This window comes from Calypte anna, chromosome 2 (assembly GCF_003957555.1).
Source record: "Calypte anna isolate BGI_N300 chromosome 2, bCalAnn1_v1.p, whole genome shotgun sequence".
Taxonomy (NCBI): domain Eukaryota; kingdom Metazoa; phylum Chordata; class Aves; order Apodiformes; family Trochilidae; genus Calypte; species Calypte anna.
In genome coordinates, this window is record NC_044245.1 from 143499124 (window position 1) to 143516919 (window position 17796).

At 42.4% G+C, this 17796-nt stretch overlaps 1 protein-coding gene across 3 annotated transcripts in view; it reads right to left on the bottom strand.

Moving 5' to 3' along the window:
* Window positions 1-17565, bottom strand: part of ST3GAL1 (ST3 beta-galactoside alpha-2,3-sialyltransferase 1) — a 76101-nt gene extending 58536 nt beyond the window's left edge. For 2 of the 3 annotated variants that reach the window (XM_030446063.1, XM_030446062.1), the window contains exon 1: window positions 17418-17499. The gene's annotated coding sequence lies outside the window, so the exon portion shown is untranslated. Of the gene's footprint in view, window positions 1-17417 lie in introns of all 3 variants that reach the window. The other variant, XM_030446061.1, reaches the window with a different exon arrangement.
* Between the last annotated feature and the right edge of the window lie 231 nt (window positions 17566-17796).

The following is a 17796-nucleotide window of genomic DNA, read 5'->3' on the forward strand; positions in this document are numbered from 1 at the left end:
CACATAAACCTGCCTCTTTTTCTTTCCTGTACATGAGAAGGCAAGAAGGCTCCCATATTTCTCGTTGGGCTTTGGGACCTCACATCATAGACCTTGCTAGTTTTTATTATTTCCACATACATGGCATAGTTCCCCATCCTATTGTTATCTACTCACACATTGTCACCACAGGGGAAAAAGGATTGAGAAGGTAATGACACAAAACACAAGGGTTTAACCTGAATCTTTATTCCTCCTTGGCTGTCTGAGACTACTTGAAGCATGAATCCAGTTTTGCTTTTTCAAAAAGGAATTACCCAAGTGACTCACCTCTTGCTGTGAGACAGAGAGAGAGAAAGAGAAACTGCTGGCTTCATCCCCAGCCAGCATTCAGAGCACACCACTTGTCCATGCTCACAGCAAGAACCTGAGTCCTGCAATTTATTCCTGGTCTGCTGAGGTCTGTGTGGCTTTGGAGAAATTGCAAGAAAAACTGGAAAGCCTGACAGGTTTAAAATGTTGCTCTCCTTCCCAGACTCTTCCCGTACAGACCTGTTTAAGTTCAAGTACTGAAGCTGAGATTTTAAACTCATGCTTACATTTTAAGTTTCATTGACACAATCATTAGCAACATTAATTTGAGGGAGAATATGCTATGGAATTCAGTCATATGATACCATGAGAAAGTGCTGGCATGGTGGTTTGATGTTCTAAGAGGGACTGGGACTTCAAACAAGGAGATACCAGATCTTTTCAAGTCCTGCTCATTATTTGCTTTGCCATGACACAGGAAACAGTAAGGGCTTTAATCTGTTTAGAGTATTTGCTTCAAGGATTTGTGAACAATCTACAGGACAAAGTAGTTCCTCTTTTTTTTAGTTTTTGCTTTTTTTCCTCCACCAAATGCTTGATTAAAGTACTGCTCAGTTTGGGGGAGAAAACAAAAAACAGCCACAGAAAAAACCTCACAAATAAATGATACATTTTTATGCAGTCAAAACTCTTGCACTTCTTTGCTCTCGTTGTGTCACAAACAGCTTGCTTGAGTTGCAGGTGGTTTGACTTTGCATAAGAGTGTTTCACATAAGAGGAAAAAACAGATTCTTAAACACAAGGGAAAAATTAAGAGGGAAAATGCAAGATAAGATGGCCAGATGAACAGTTAGAGGCTCCGACACCTTGATCTCAGCACATCAAATAGAATACATCTACTTACATGCAGACTGTGCCCTTCTAGAAGCACACTCCCTGCTTGGTGAACAGATATCCAGCTTCAGATCAAAGCTTTCTCAAGGATTTTTATCTTTTAGCCACTTTCAGTCACTTCCTTCAGTCACCCTCCCTCCTTCCTGCACCCCTTGATGCATTGGATACAGGGAAGCTCTTCAGATTTGGGTTTTAACATTGTACATTACCATGATTGATTTGACTTCAGCAAAAAGACTGTGTAATGATCATTTCAGAAAAAGGGACGATTAATTTTAGTGTGATATTGCAAATCAATCTTCATTGGAGGGTAATTAATTCCAGTGGCTACAAGACTGGCACCACACAGTGTATTGCTGCAGGTCCCAAAGAACAGCACGGCCCAGGAACACCTCAGCAATGCAAGCTATGGGCCTTGTAACTAAAACAGAGTTCTGATGGAACTCTTCTGCCCAGTACCCCCCAGTAGTGAGACAGTATTGCTTCCACTGTTGCCCAGAGAAGTGGTAGATACCCCATTTCTGGAAACATTCAAGATCAGGTTGGACCAGGCCCTGATGTGGTTGAAGATGTCCCTGCTCATTTCATGGGGGTTCAACTAGATGATCTTTAAAGGTGTCTTTCAACCTGAGTCATTTTATGATTCTTCTTTGAGGCCAACCTACCCCTAAGATCAGAGGAAGAAAACTATGCTAAGAGCAACACATACAAGGAATACCTGAGACAGCCACACTGCTCATTCAGGCAAAATGGGTGAAATTCTGGTCATAGCAAATTTGGTATAATCTGCAGAGAGGAAGGAATTCAAGAATCTAATTTGCAGTGGCTGGTTGTATTAAGGATGCTGGAAAATGCATCAATGATCCTGGTTTAATAATTAACATCAAACTAAAACTTTGGGCAACATTACGTTCCCATTTTAGTTCATTTAGACCTGTGAAAATTAATTGAATTACACAAGATCTTAATCAGTGTAATAAAGCTGGCCATTTTGGCCACGGGTACATATTACAGAAGCTAAACCACAGGTTAGCTCCAGATGGCTTTGTCTGTGAAACACAGAATACAGGCATTTCATAAACTAATCACCTAATCATATCCTTTCAATTAAAAACTATTCAGTCTTTCCAAATGCTTGGACCCATTTTAGAAATAGCAGACAATTACAAACTTCTTGGACAACAACATGCAGCTTTTCCTATGTTACAGGAATGTCAGCTAAATAACATCAACAGGTTTGGTAAGTCAGGGTAGTTTACATCTGACACATGGTGTATTTGGAAGTTTCTCGGCCTCTAAATCTGTTGTGGCAATAGCCTTAGTGGGACCAGCTGAAAACAGAGATTAAGAGGAAAAAAAAGAAAAAAAAAAAATCTCTTACCCTACAGTGGGGATACAGATGGAGAGAATTTTTAGAGCAATTTGATTCAATCAAATGGAAAAAGCTCCAAAGGTAGCTCCCGCATCACTCCTTTTTGATGGAGCAGACCCAGGAAGATGCCCACTTTTCCACAGAGGAGAGGACACAGGAGGACAGAGCTTTGCTGAGCAATGTGGAGGTTAACCAGGAGGTTTCATTCCCCCAGCTAAACCACATATTTGCTTATGTTGCTGTGCCACTACTATAGAAAAAGAGGTGCATAGACCTGAGAGGAAGATGATGATGATGATGATGTGTATTTTGTGGAAAACAGAAAAATACAGAGAGCTCACTATACAGTTTTCTGTGTTCTTTATACAAACTATAGGCACAAAGCTGTATGGGGGTTTTATTCTATATGCAAACTCCTCAGAGCATCACTCACCAGCTATTACAGTTTGAATCAAGGAAGTCTTCTCCAGGAATACAGCTTCTACTGATAGGCAGGCAGGGCTTACATTAGTCATGGCTAACAACTTGAAGCAACTAGTAATAAAGCTAAACTATGCCTCTGATGAAGTAGCAGACTTCCTTACTCATTGTAATGAAAATTAAGGGGATTCTCCAGTCAAATGGCTGTACATATCAAATTTGGTTCAATATATTTAACATCATAGCCATTTTTTCAGCCAGAGCAGTTGTTTGTATGAGTTAACTGAACCAGTGTGAGCAAAATCTTCCCATACTGAACCTTTTTGACAAGTATGCCAGAATTCAATGTTCTTTCACTATGCTGGGTGAATTACAGGTTGCAGGTATCCTGTGGACCCTAAACAGGGGACCCTCTGTGGTCCTCTAAGCAGCCTTATACATGTCATGTCATTTCCCTTTAAGAATACAGCCTGCAAGTCTGCTGCAACAGCCATTTACCATCTCTTCTCAAAGATAGCAATTAAGACATTAGTTTCAGTCACTCATGTCCCCCATGCTTTTAGTCTTTATAAATATTAACAACCCTGATCACTACATAGCACTACTGTAGCTTAAAGCTTGGAGCATCTCAAATACTCATAGCAGAGACAGTTATGGGGAAATCAAGGGTAGCAATAGAATTCAGGAATAAAATTTTTGAGGAGAATAAGGAGGGCCATGGTAGGAGACCACCCCTCTCACTCCCCAGTATTACATGGCTGCATTTAGAAAGTACAAACACTGCAAGTGCCACTCCACAAAGATGATGCTTTGCAGTAATGACCAATGTGACCAGTTCATTTGAAAATATGCTATATAGCTATGCATATAGGTATATGATAACACAGCAGCTTCCTTTAGAGCAGCCCTATGAAAAGGTGTATTCTGTTTTCCTTTTGTTGCCATAGAGTCAAGTATGATATGAAAACAGCCTTAAAATGAGCAGGTAAATAAATCAAAGTGCAAGCAAGACATATGTCAGTTTGGGGATGTAAACAATTTGGCTGCCATGATCTGAACACAACCAGTGCTTTCCCACTCTGAAATTGTACGTTTGCCTTTAGTACTTGTCCCACTAAACACTAACTCAACTTGTGCTAATAAGGATCAATTTTCTTCACAGCAGATAAGTATGCCATAGCCTTTATTTCAGAAACCTCAGTATTTTCAGCTAACAGCTTCACCCCATTCTAGGTTGCAGACCTTTTCTTACAGATGCCACTCATGACTGGAGACCTGGTGTACTAGCTTATTTTTACTTCACTGCCAGCAACTAGAGTTACTGCAGGTCATTAGAGAGTCTTGTCAGGCTGAACAGCTTCCACAGATGCGATAAAGCAGTTATTTAATATCCTCAGATGAAAGGTAATATGCAAAAGAGCACTGTATTGTACCAAAGAGGGTCCTCTGATTACCATCTCTTATTAGTCCAGTAGAGGTAACTGGATTCTAGACTGAGTTTTGGCAATACAGTTTCCTGCATAAAGAGTGTTTAGTTTAAAATAAACTCTTCTAAACAAGCTATAGTCCACTTAGTCTGGCAAATTTAAACAACAAACCTGAAGGAAGCTGGGTTTCTTTTCTGTATTTGCAGGTCAGCTGCCTTGAGACAATGTCTGAAGTACCAATAGGCTTCCAGGGCCAGATTCTGATTTCATTCAGCATGGTGTTAATCAGGAATAATCCCTTTAGGGATTAGTAGGAGCAAGATCAGATTCAGGCTCTTGGAATTAAGCACAAACCATGTGCTTGCTGAGCTTATTCTAATTCTGCTAAATACAAAGCAATTCTCCTTCAGCATGCCCCTCTCCCATTCTGTCTGAAACACTCTGAGCTGAGGAGCAGAAGTGCTGCTGATAACACCCAACAGAAGATATTTGCCATTGCAAAATACTTTTGCCAATAAAGTTATAAAATAGGCCTTGCGATTAAAAAACCAAACCAAGCAAACAAACCCCTTCCAAATGACATAGTCATAGCAAAGTTGCATTTAAAGACCCAGGACCATGGAATGAACTAGAACAACCCTGTTCACAAAGAAAACAGGACATTAAATTACTCTGATTTACAGCATCTGTCTCTGGTGCTGGGTCTGTATCAAAGGAAAACATAAGCAGAGCCTTTGCTGGATGCACGTAACATCCTTAGGAAGCATCTCACCAGGAAACCCAGCACTGCTATGAATGCAGGCAATGTCATCTGAAGGTCACTTGTGTCCTTCCCCTGCCACCATCTCCTTTGAAAGATCAGGCAGTAAAAAGACCAGCACTCCAGTGAGTACTTCACCTTGTTTAAGTGAAATCAAAACCAAGCAACTACTTTGATGAAAGTTTGCATCACTGTGCAACTACACCAAAAGGATCTAACTTCTGCCATTCATAGTGTGTGTGGTGCATCCCTGTTAACACACCCCTTTGACTATGCATCTAGATTATCCTGGTGAAAGAGACTAACATGGAAGCCCCCATCCTTTTCATTTCAAGATACAAATTTTGCAAGTGATGGGGAAACATGAAGTTACCTGCTGAGGATAGCATGAGCCTGCACAAATGCCAGTCTCTTTTCATGTGGAGCAATTTAGTCTCTCTGTCATGATGCTTACATTGTTTATGCCTCCAAAAATAGTCTACTGAGCAGACTGAATGACACCTTTGATTCTAGATGCCAGCTAATTCATTTTTTCTCTATCTCCTGAAAAAAAAACCAAACTCACCTCGATTTGCACTCTGACAACACCCAGGTAACTCTGAAAGTTCTGGCTGTAAGCCTATACAATTACCTATCAGGCTCGAAATCCCTCATCATATACTGCTGACAGGGATCTCTTAACCAGTCTCCTTTGAGGAAGAAAAATGTCTGATAACAATCTGAGCTTTGGACAGGAAGTTGAAATTCAATAGGACCTATAAGTGGACAGTTCAGGGATGCCACTCCTATGAAAGAATTTCCTTTGAGAAGGGCAGGGTAGCTCTGTAAGAGATAAAATCTTGTCTTTACTTACCTTCAGCTGGACTCTTTGACAGAGATGACTGATGGCTCTAGGGAAAGTATCCTGCTATAAAGTTTAAAGAATCCTGTTGGCTTTGGGTAAGGAAACCACCATCAATAAGCCTGTTCACATAAGCACCACGTGTTGTAAAGATTATGAGAAGTCACAAAGTTTGTAAGTCTCATTAAGCAGGTGACAGCTTCACACATGCTGAGCAACATCCCTGTGCTGACTCAGAGGCAAGCATGCTGCCCACTCAGTCCCCAGGAGGTATTTTGGTCTTGCCTTCAACAGTCTCCAGGTAATAAGCAGATCAAGCCCTAATGAGCTCATTAGATACTACAAGTCTATACTCAAGGTTACTGTGAAAGACCCTATTCTCTCTTGGATAAATGTGAAACCATCACAATGGATTTGTTACTGATAGAAGAGAAGATTAAAAAAAAAAAAACAAAAGCACTTGGCCCAAGATGCAGAAACACCTTAATTTCCTTGACAGTCGAAGCTGTTGGTGCCAGCCAAACCAATGCTGTTACCAACTTGCACAGAAGTAGCAATCAGCTCAGAAGAGAGCATGGCAGCTGGAAGGGGAGAGCTGAAAGATTGATTCTGACAGCTATAAAAGCAAGAGGACTTTTAATATTCAGAAAAGTGTCAGTGCCCTAATAACAGAATTTCCATCTCTAAGGCCTGTCAAATGAAAGCTGATCAGATACAAAAGTAAAAAAAACAACAAAACACAGGGGGGGGGGGCTTTGACAAATTCAGAATGGTTCCTTTTGTAGAGGTGAAGGAATATGAAGGAGATGCTTAGATGCTTTTCAAAAGGTGCAAGTCTTGCCTGGCTTTCCCCTCAACTTGACCCACAGGCATGGATGGCATGCGTGCACCTCTGCCAAGCCTGAAACTCCCACAGGAAGAACAGAAAGTTACCACAGGGGCTCCTGTTCCACCTCTGTGGAAAGTTTCTCACAAAGGACAGCCACCAGTATCTTCTGTGTTTGCATGAGAGCCAGTAAATTTCCAGGCAAGACAGTAAAGGCATAAAAATTTTACTGGTAGACATGAGCCAGCCCCATAATATTGTTTTCCAAAATCAGAGACGTGCCAACAGTGTGGTTTAGTGGCTTGGAGAACAACTTCAGGGGAGAGAGTTACACCTTGAGGAAATGCCATTTTCCAAAATGAAGCTCTCCTAGGCTTTTTTTTTCATAAAATACAGAGAAACTCTAAGTTTGTGTGTGGTAAGATAAATCAGGGAAATGACATTTTGAGCACAGCTTCTTTAAGAACTCACACCAGAAGAAAAGTTGGATGTGTGAGCCCCTGACAACCTGCCTGAGGAAGATCTAAGGATTGCTTTCAGTGGCACTAACATCTAACTCTTGGTAAGGCTTGTTCCCACAGGACAACTGTCCTTTTTCCAAAACAATAACTTTAAATGGGGCAAACTTCTGAGGATTGTTTGTTAATTAGTGTGATGACAGTGCCCACAGACAGGACGCGAATATTTTAAGCCACAGGGACAAAGGGGCCACTATGCAAACCGGGGTGGGGGAAGCTTTTCCTCAAGAAATAATAGAGGCAGTGACCACACCAATCCCTTCTCTCTGGCTTAATTTGGTATAATTTTAGCTTTATTTAGCAATCTGCACCCAGAGCATTTACAGGTAACGAGTCTCCTCCTTTTAAACCAGCAGAAACAAAGGACAACAAATGATCCCCTGTCCTCTGCCAGAAGTGGCTCAGATGGCAGCAGAGGAAGAAATAAGCTCTGCTCTGGGGTCTCTGTAAACAGTGAACGAGCTGAGATGACAATTCCAATATATCAATTCTTTTCTATCCAAACCTCTCTATTAAAAACAAAAAAAATCCACAAATGGATTGCAATGGCAAAGCATTGTCCTCTGCCAATACTTAAGCTTAACTCTGTATCAATAAGATAAACAGGAGACCCTGGCCTTGCAGACAGGCAACTTCCTCCCATCTGGTCTTTTCATTGCTACTAATAGATGTTTCAGCCACTCCTGAAATTACTGTATCACCTTGGGTTTTTTTTTTTTCAGTAACCTTGTATATTTTTAACAGACAGCATTCATCTCCTGCTCCTTTGCTCTTTTGGCCTCATGGCTACTTTTGAATCTGCTCAAGGCTTATTTTCTGTTTGACGAATTGGTCATTTTGCAGACCAGAGTTACAGGGTTCCATAAGCCCAGGTAGGACATAAATAAGTGCCTTAACTGAGTATTTACACCCAACTCTTGTTGGTGTAATTTAACTGTCTGAATTGTGAGCATTATGTTAAATCACAGCAACACTTGAAGGACCAATATGCTTTTATGAAATCTTCCATGGTCTATGGGACCATTAAAAAAAAGTAGTTGTTGTCTCAATTTCTATCATTTTTATTTGTTGTAACTTGAGTGAAATTCCCATTTGTAAAAGAATTAAACCACCCCATTTTCCAGTGTGTAATATGCACCCCAGTTCTCCAGTATCCTCAAATATTTTACCACGCACATATCCTAAAGGTGAATGAAACATTTCCAGCTTCCTGAAGAGGCCCAAAACCATCTGAATGTTGCACACAACTATGTATATAAATCCTGCTAAACCTAATCTGGTGGCCTGGGGCAAAATTTGTCTGTTATCACTGCATTTTTAATGGGTTTGCTTTATTAGGTTGCCTCCCAGACCACACACACAACTCTGGCAGGATGGCTGTGCTCCAGCATCCCTGCAGTTTTATCACAGAGTTGTGCTGCTGCTGCTACTTCACTCATCCTGCTACTACAGTACAGGCTTTTCCACTATCATTTCTGGTCTGAAGGTGGCTTTAATTTTGTATATCTATTTTTTGCATACTTCCTTAGTGCTCCCAGAAAATTTGCTGTGATAAAGAGACCCAATGACTGAGCCACGAGCCTGGTTAGAAAGATCAGTGCACTAACAGCTACATGGGAAAAATACCAAAGGCACCACCCTTGTAGCACTGCAATGAAAACTTCATTGCACTGGCCAAAGCAGAAATATAGGGGATTTTTGTCATAGCAGCAGCACATCTCTGATGACTGAGTTACCCAATGGACAGTCAATCAGTAAACAAACACCCCATCTCTAAAGCTCTTCTGCCCATGCGGTTCAAGGTTTTAACTTTCCTGATTCAAATTCAAGCTATTGGTCAAAAAAGCAAAGCTGGAGTCTCTTCACTGGAGTCTCCATGCATTTTATAGGCTGAAACTATAGTTTCCTGGAGGCTCATTTACATTTACAGTTGGGAAGACTGGAGCAGAGAGCTGGGACAAGATGGGGACTGACTGCAGGATCTCAGCCACAGATGTGTCCTTCCTCCACCACACACTTGCCCTCTGATCCAAAGTTGAAAAGTCCCTAGGTCTCCCAGCTTCCTGGTTCACTCCAACCTTGGCACACAGAGAACAAAACAGCAGAAGGGGAGTGGTGAGAAACATGAAAATCATCTTTAGCAAGGAGCAGTAGTAGAAATGGGACCGATGAGAGGAAAAGCACAACTAAAAATGGTGGAAAAACCAAAGAAGAATACTAGAACAGCAGCATTGAAGGAGATTTCAGTGTGTACTCATGAAGCAGAAAATGAAGATGAAACTAGGAAACTTCTCCCTGAAGAAGCTCTCAGTATCTCATGCACTGTATTTCTATGGGTACCTCACATCAGTGCAGACATCAGAATAACATCAGAGGATGTTTTTCACATAGAGATGAGATCTTGGAGCAAAGCCTTATGGTCTGGGTCCACAGCTGTGGCTCCTGCCCAGGTGGTCCCCATAAACCCATTCCAGAGACCCCAGTTAAGGCATTGCTGACAGCCTAAAAGAAAGGAGTTGCCTTTTGCCAAAATTATAAAGCATCCCCACACCACACTTCAAAACTGCTTTTTTCCTCCTAGAACCATTAAAAGAGGACTTTGATTTCCATATGATATTTTATAAGAACCAGTTTATATTTTGATATTTCTCTATACAAGAGAAAGTTTTGCAGGAGTCTGTTTAACTTCAGAAATGCAAATGCAGTTTTTCCTTGCCTATCCACATTGCCATTCAGCATAATCTCCAGAGCATGAGAGATAACTTCACCATTACTTGCATAACCTCACCGAAAAGATTATGGCATTCTCAGCTGCTGAATTATGTGTCTTCATGTCCTGTCTGGGAATTTAATATCCACCTGCTTAGTGCTTCCACTGGTGATACTGTTTGATCACCTGGAGATATGAAGTAGCCCTCAGCACTGGCATTTGAAGTTTGATGCTGAACTTGTTAATGGGATATAGAACAAGTAAAGGTTCATTTTTACTTTTCAGGGTGAGTTTTTAGGTTAGAATTAAGCCAACTGTTTGGGAAGAGGAACTGGTCTGTTGGTGAGATGGAAAGTGAAGCCACAGGAGACCTGATCATACAGTCAGCACTTCCCAACAAGAACAAATTTCATTTGTAGAGGGAAAGCAGAGGATGTGGGAAGGGGAAGGAGAGGAGGGATGGCAAGAAGTAACATTTCTAATTCTTCTAATAAACATTAGACTAAGAAGCAGAGCAGATCCTTTCTGTACATGAAATGCAAAGTTTTGCCCCAGGAGAGAAAAGCTGGGTGAACTCTCTAAAGAATAGCAACTTCAATAAAAAACAGTTTCAAAGACAAAAGAGACAAAAACTTAAATTCAGGTATGAATTCAGTATTGCCCTCAGCCAACATAGGTTGTGTTGATGCTGGTCATAACAAACTCAGAGGAATCATTCTGCTATTTCTGAAGGCAAACTTTCTTCTTGGTTCTTTAAAAACACGTAATTCTGACTACCTGAGAGTTTGAAATGGACCTGGAATTAGGATTAAGCCAAAAATCAAGAATTCTTCATTTGGTCATAACCATAATCATCTTGAGCTGTTTTTATTTTATTAAGCTTTGCTTCAGTTGAGTGTAAATCAATATTTTTCTCACTTTTGTTACCAAAAATTGTAAATCATATCATCTGCACAAACAGGTGTGATAGGATTTTAAGATGAAAAAGGGTAGGTAGATTTAGAGAGGTATCAGGAAGAAACTCTTTCCCTTGGGGGTGGTGACCTTTGGCACAGGTTACCCAAAGCAGCTGTGGATGTCTTGTGCCAGGCTGGATGGGGCTTGGAGCAACATCAGGTAGTGGGGGGTCTCCCTGCCTATGGTAGGGAGGTTGGGCTGGATGATCCTTAAGGTCCCTTCCAACCAAACCATTCTATAGATATAGATAAGGCAAGATATAGTAAGAGAAAGCCTTGCATGCATGGAACAACAATGCTGGCAGCTAAAAACTTGCACCAAGGCAAGCTCCAGCCTGTGTACCTGCCAGGGGTAGGTCATCTAAAAGATATTACCTTATCCCATCAGATTAAAGGAATTTAAGATCTAAGCATGGATGTCCTTATCACACCCTGACAGCTTCAGACACATTGTAGAGTGGCATAAAAGCCACACACTCTAAGGTCAGCTCCCATTCAAGTTGCAGGTGGCCCTGTCCCATTCTTTACGTGGCTTTGCAGGAGTCTCAGGATGCAGTAACACAGGTTTCTGCTTCAACACTAATCCCAAAGACGGGCTTTCTATGGGAATCAGATAGTTATAACCCAAATATTCAGGTAACATCTTTCAATTTGATATATAGCTTCGCATGACAGGATGTAAGCAGATACCTGAAAAATAAAATAAAATCCAAATCTGGCCACATGTAGCATGCATTGAATTTGAGCTGGACATAGGGAACTAGATCTCTACCTAAAAAAAAAAATAAAAAAAAATATGGATGTGATGCCTTATGCTTTTCTGGAAGGGTCATATTAACTGAGCTGGTGGATTTGATAGATTTCTTTGCCAAGCTGGTACAGCACTATGATGTGTCAGCACACACAGCATTTCAGATATGTAAGATTAAGTCATTGACTGAGAATCCAGACTCCAGAGATAATGTGGTGTCCTTTAAAAGGAAAAAACTGCTTTGTGTTGGTGCATGAAACATTTAAAAAACAAACAAACAAACATTAAAAACCTATCAATTCTGGGAAAATGTCAGTAGCAACTATCTAGTCCAGAAATATTTTAAAATTGCATCCAATTTAATACCTCAGCTTCATTGTGATGGTTTTTTCTCTGCAGAACAATCCCCCAGAGGGATGGATAAGGACTGATCCAGCTAAGGGGACTTCATGGATACCCAGAGCATGCATGGTCACGTCCACGCCAGCAGCAGTCTTGTGTGAGGCCTCAATCACATGGGGAAGGTCATGTTTGGATCCTGTGGCTCCAACCACAGCAAGTTTCTCCTCCCCTGAAACCCTTAGAGGTGAAAAGCCACAGAGGGATGAGCTTTCAATGAAAACTACTGCTCAGAGAAAGGACCTTCAAAGCAATGGAAAAGCCACTACAAAAAACAAAGGCTCTACTGAGATGGTGTCCTCAGTACACTTCAAACATCTGTCAACACACGGTCCAACCATTTATATTGTGCCTCTTTTACACTCCCTGATACTCAGCAGTTGGCCAACAGAAATAACTGTCAGTTTATGAGATTTAAAGATTTGTCTGCCCATGGAAATAGCAACCTTTGGGCACAGAAGGGGTGGATTATTTCATACACAGGGCACAAGCCTTCTTCCCAAGGAGGGACATGCATGTCAGTCCAGGCGATGGACTTAATCAAGAACACTTCAAAGCACAGCAGAGCCAGGAATTAAATGCTTTCCACCCTCCTTTCCCACTAGAATTGCATTTTAACAATTACTACAGTCTTTACAAATGACAATACCTCTGTTCTTAACTCACAGTACAGGGTAAGCTTCCACCAATGCTATTGACTTTCTTTTAAAAACAGCTCCCTGTCCCCTAAAACCTGCCATTTTCCACCTTTCATGGCTATTTCATGGCAGTGGGTGTTGTGTGTGACTTTTCAAAGACTTCTAGAACATTTTTCAATCAAGTGACCTGAGTTTGCTATTTACAAGCATGGGACACTCAGCACCCATGGAAAGAGGAGATTGGGATAAGAGTGGAAATGATGAGCACACTTGTGATGACAGTTTCTCTGTGGTTGCTGTTAATGGCCCAGAGTCCTTATCAGAACAAGAGGGGTGAGATGAAGTAGGAGACAACTGCTGCCTAACAAACTTACTTCCCAAACAGAGGCTACTTATGTTGATAACATTGTGCTTCTAGTGCCCAGAAAGCATATCTAGCTCCTGCAGGCCTAATTCAGTTGCCAGATACAGGTTTCAGGTGCCACTAGCTACAAGTCATCTTGACACAAGATGACACAAAGAGTCAGACCCAGAAAGCCAGAGCAGATAGCTCAGAGCAGTTAAATGCCTGAAGAAAGCCTACAGAAAGCTAGAGAGAGACTTTTTGCAAGGGCACGTAGCAATAGGATCAGGGGGAACGTTTTCAGGCTGGAAGAGGGTAGATTTTTATTAGGTCTTAGGAAAAAATTCTTTACTATGAGGGTGGTGAGACGCTGGCACAGGTTGTCCAAAGAAGTTGTGGCTGCCCCCACCCTGGAAGTATTCAAGGCCAGGCTGGAGGAGGCTTTGAGCAATATGGTCTAGTGGGAGGTGTCCCTGTCCAGACAGGGGCGGGTGGAGCTACATGACCTCTATGGTTCCTTCCAACCCATTCTATGAAGTCGGTTGTGACTAAGTGACTAAAATTAAGAAACAAAGATCCCTGAAGCCTGGTACACAATTTACAGCTCCCTAGAGCAGATACCTGCTAGAAATACCTGCTAGGTGATGATTTGAATCAATCTACAAACATTCACCCATGGGACCAAGCCTGACAGGACTAGAGAGGCAGACAGGGGACAGGACCTTCCTAGGCTAGCAGAATCCTCCATTAGTCTGTTGTCTATTGACAGAGGCACTATAGCAGTAGGAGCAGTACAGACATTTACAACAGCAATTTGTCTGCAAGTTTGCCTCTCTTGCATTAGTCATAGTTCTCAGGAAACATCTGTATTGGACAAGGAAGTTTCTCAGTGTTGTAAGCAATTCCACTCTGAGGTGTGAGCTGAAAGATGGTCATAAAGTTATTTTTAACTTGCATACCTCTGACTTAGATTTTCATTTATAAGATAAATGTGACAGACAGGCTTTGATGCAGTTAAGCAGGACTAAACACTTCAGAGACAGGCACTTTGCTTTACTCAGTGGAATTTATGCCCACATTTTAAACTTTTATCAACAATCTTAGATGAGTCAAAAATGTGGCTGCTTCGTTTCTCCTTGCTTGATTATATGCAGGCTGTGCAGCAAGTATTTTATAGCAATATTTATATGAAAATTATTAGTACAAAGCTACCAGCTTGTACTGAAATGTTTCCGTGTATTCTGGAAAAGGAGCTGGCTATTAAAAATAACTCTTCCACTTAAGAGGTGCTCTTAGTTGAAAACACATAGCTCCTGGATGCTGCAAGGGAAAGACAAGGACAGGCAGGAAGACATTTATCTCCTACTTTGATTCATCTATCTACAGAAGTGCTGTTTCAGATGAAACACCAATAGCCCTGTGTTGCTGTCTGCAAAGCACAGAATGTACAGAAGACACAGTAAATTAATTGAATCTGATATGGAAAAAAAAAGTTTCAGAAACTCTACATGTAGCATCTGACAGTGTCAAAACAAGACAAAAAATGCATTCTTATTCAGTTTCCTCAGCTGGTGCCATGAAAAGCTCCACCAGGTGGTGGGATTAACAGTACTTTATATTTACTATAGAGCTGGGTTTGCTCTTATTCCTTTGCATTTTAAAGCACATTTCTGCTTCACCACTTTTGAAAATACTTCTTTTAGAAGTCCTAATAAAAACGTATTGCTGCTATCATTTAACAGCAGCATTTGCCATGCACTTGGCATAAAAGATGCTGTTATAACCTAGAAGATGGAACTGCCATCTGCAGGACCCTAATTTCCCCTCAAATTACTCCCTGTTTTACATAAACAAAAAAGCAAATTGATAAGCAGATAAAAAATCTTGTATAAAATTATATTTAGTTTGACCAGTTACCTTTCTCAGTGGAGATATTACTATTAATACCATCAAGTTTAGAAGTAAAACTGCAAACAGGGCTGCAAGTTCCTTTCTGGATGGGCTGTGTGAAAATTCAAATACAAGGTGCTGTCTCCACAGCACAGTCAGACCGTGTATCAAGTGAGCAAGCCAAGAGAATAAGGAATTGGATTTTTCTCTTTTGCTCTTCCAGAGACTTTGCTACTCCAGTTGCATGCTCTTACACACTGCTAGTAGAAAGGTAAAATAAATGCATATGAAAACAGAGGTGTACTTTAAAAATCTACTAGTAGTTTTAAAGCTGGTTTGGAAGGACTGCAGAGCAGGACTTCATCTTTGTTGATGCACATTAAATCTGCTACCACTGAAATGTTACTACCCTTCAGCAGCACCAAAATAAAGTAAACAAAGTCAGAAACTAGCAGAAAAGCCGGGCACCAGGATCATCATAGACCTATGCTGGGGTTGTTCCCAAGATAATCAAGAAAATAAGTCTCTTTAACTAATAAACAAATTCACCTTTAGTCCCTCCCAACCATTTCCTCCTCTACCCCTGGCCCCCACCTGAACACGTGTTCAGATTAAAAACTGTCAGGTTCCTAGAGGAGCCCAGCAAGGAATTCAAGCACAACCATGCCCTGCAGATAACCATCGTGCCATTGCCAAAAGGCAGAAAGAATACCTGGGGCCAACCCAAACTTCTTCTAACATGAGAACAGCTCTGCCAAGGCATTGCTAGCAGTGGGCAGAGCACTGTCAGCTTTGAATCAAACTGTGAAAATTGAGGGGTGAACGCAGCATCTGCCGAAAGCCCCGCTTGGCAGGGATCGCCCAGGACGTTGTGGATGCAGTGATTCAAATATTTCAAAGAAGATGCTTCACAGAGCCACCCCTCCAGCTAAAGCCGTGTAAATAGCATACACAGGAGGAGTGTGCTGCTAATTGAATATCTTCTGAACAGCCGAGAGGCAGGAAGAGTCCTGTTAAAGGTGACTCTTCATTTTAACTTGTGTCAGTGAAGTGCACCAATATAAATGAACTCCGGAGGACAGGATCTAAGTAAAATAGGAACTTTCTTTTTTATGTCCTTGAATTTCCTGTCTCTTTTCCACACTGAAATTTAATTTCCTTTTCAAACAGAGCTTTTGGAGCTTATGAAAACTGACCCAAAAGATTACAAGGGCTTTGTCACCCTTCCAATCTCTCGGAAAGATCCATAATTAGGGAGGTTTTGCCTTTAACATTTGTGCCCAACAGGCATATACATAATTCAGACTTACAACTATATACACAATGAGTTACTTCAGAGTATTGAATACATCCAAGTCCAACCGTTACAAAGAGTTGAAAAATCTTGTGTGTCTCAAACAAGTAAATATGCATCAGGGCATTTTTTACCCGTTTGTTTTCATTTATGCCAAGACAATCACAGCGATTGTGAGGACCTGGGATGTATGTTTGCTATAGAGATAGCTATATCAAATGTAATGAAAACACACCTTAAAAGAAAACTGCTGACCTCGAAGATTAGTGATTTATACTCCACTGGAAATCACTAGAAATTAATTCTGCAAACAGAGATGTGCGAGTACCTAAGATAGCTACTCTGTTTTTTTTCCCCTCGACAGGAGCGATACTGGCTTTCCTCTCGCACCACACAGCCTACCAAAAGAAAAAAAAAAAAAAAAAAAAAAAAAAAAAAGAAAAAGAAAAAAAAAGTACAATACAAAAAAATCAAGGTGGAGAGCTCCGCCAGGCTGGTCCCACCCTGTAGCAGAGCGGCGGGGCATCGAGCTACATCGCTTCTCCGTGGTCCGGGGGATTGGGGTGTCCCTCGGTCCGGGGGATTGGGGTGTCCTTCGCCTGTGCACACAGATAAACACACACACACACACACACACACACACACACACACTCACACACACACACTCACACACTCCTGGGGTGCCCGGTGCTCCACCGGCATCCCGCCTTGCTCCGGAGCCCACCACGGCACCCGCAGCCTCTCTCTCTCTCTCTCTCCCTCTACCCCCTCCCCACCGGGGAAATCCCGGCTGCATGGGGCGAAGCTACCCCCCTAAAGGAGTGCACCCGCCGGAGGATGCTGCAAGCTGCGGGGCCACCCCTTGTTTTTAAATTAATAATAATAATAATAACAATAGTATTTTAAAAATAAATAAATTAATAAAATGAAGAAGTTAACAGGCGAATGAGGAGATGGAAGGGAGGGGGAGGCTCCCGCCGCGCCTTTTGCAGCGGAGGGAAGCGGGAGGATTTGCAGGTAAGCGGGAAAGAAGGAAGAGGAGAGCGGCGGAGGGGGGAGAAGGGTGGGGGAGTCCCGCGGTACTTACGGCGAGGTGAGGGGGGCGCCGAGCCCCATGGTCGGGGAAGGGTGGATGGGTGGGTGGGTGGGCGGGCGGGCGGTCACTGCTGTCGCTGCCTCGCTGTCTGCCTGTGCTGCCCGCGGAGCCTCTCCAGGCGCCCCGTCCCTCCCCTTCCCTCCCCGGCAGGGCTTCCTGCCCGCTCATATAGCTCGCCCCCAGCCACGTGGACGGCGCCGGGGGCCCCCGCCTGCTCCTCCTCGGAGCCGGGCAGGGCGGTGCGGGGGCGGCCCCCCCCCCTCCCTTTCTTTTCCTTCCCCTCCCATCCCTCCCCCCGGGCCGCTGCTGCTGCGCGGGGTTGCGCGCCGGTGCGGGATGCGCGGCGGAGAGGGAGCCAAGGGAGGGCGGG